Source organism: Myotis lucifugus, unplaced genomic scaffold, assembly GCF_000147115.1.
Source record: "Myotis lucifugus unplaced genomic scaffold, Myoluc2.0 scaffold_336, whole genome shotgun sequence".
NCBI classification, from domain to species: Eukaryota; Metazoa; Chordata; class Mammalia; order Chiroptera; family Vespertilionidae; genus Myotis; species Myotis lucifugus.
Genome location: NW_005871384.1, coordinates 1161562 through 1162667, shown reverse-complemented (window position 1 = coordinate 1162667; position 1106 = coordinate 1161562).

Here is a 1106-nt window from a genome sequence, read left to right as displayed (position 1 = left end):
AGTTCTTTGCCCCAGGAGGCTGACCTATGTGGATCACATTGTTACCCAACCCGAAGGTTCTCCACCTGGATGGTGTACCTGACTCAGCCCAGCTACATAATTTTTTCAAATCTGGCAGGCAAGTGCAGAGAAGATTTGTCTTTGGGCCACCCAAGACAAGCCTTGTAAGTAAATTTCTTAGCTTATTAAACTACCACCTACCCATTTGCCATGGCCTGCTTCTCTTTTGAGTCTCTCCCTGCCCTCTGTATGGGGGCCAGTTGCAGATTACTCCCAGGAGTTTTGGAACCAACATGTGATTTTAAACAGCAGTCTCATCTATGTTTTTAAGCAAATATAAAAAATGAAGTATCGTCCTAACCGGTTTGGCTCAGTGGATAGAGTGTCAGCCTGCAGACTCAAGGGTCCCAGGTTCGATTCCGGTCAAGGGCATGTACCTTGGTTGCAGGCACATACCCAGTGGGGAGTGTGCAGGAGGTAGCTGATCAATGTTTCTCTCTCATTGATGTTTCTAACTCTCTATCCCTCTCCTTTCCCTCTCCCTTCTTCTCTGTAAAAAAAATCAATAAAATATATTTAATAAATAAATAAATAAATAAATAAAAATAAAAAATGAAGTATCTGAAAAATGAAGGCTCTCCAACATCTCCTGAGGGGTCCTGGATTGTGAGAAGGTGCAGGCCAGGTCGAGGGACATAACTGGTGCACAATTGGGGCAGGGGCGGGACCGCAGGAGGGCTCCAGGGTGTGTCTGGCCCATCTCACCCAGTCCAGATCTGGGCTGGCCAGCCAGGGAAGGAGCCCAACAGGTTAGCCAGTCTGAGAGGGACTGTGGGAGGAATCCAGGCCATATCCAGTTCATCTCGCCCAGTCCCCATTGAACAGACCCCAGCAGGAAGCTAACCCTGTGGTGGTCAGTGAGCATCATAGTGACTGGTCGAACGGTCAAAGGGTTGGAGAGACAATTAGCATATTAGGCATATATATATATGGTGTCCCAAAATTTGAATTTTATGCCATTTGTGCCGTAAAGTGTTGCCAATGAAAAAAAAAAAGATAGTGTGACAGCTGACAGTTCAGGGTTATTCAAAATGGAGTGCTACATG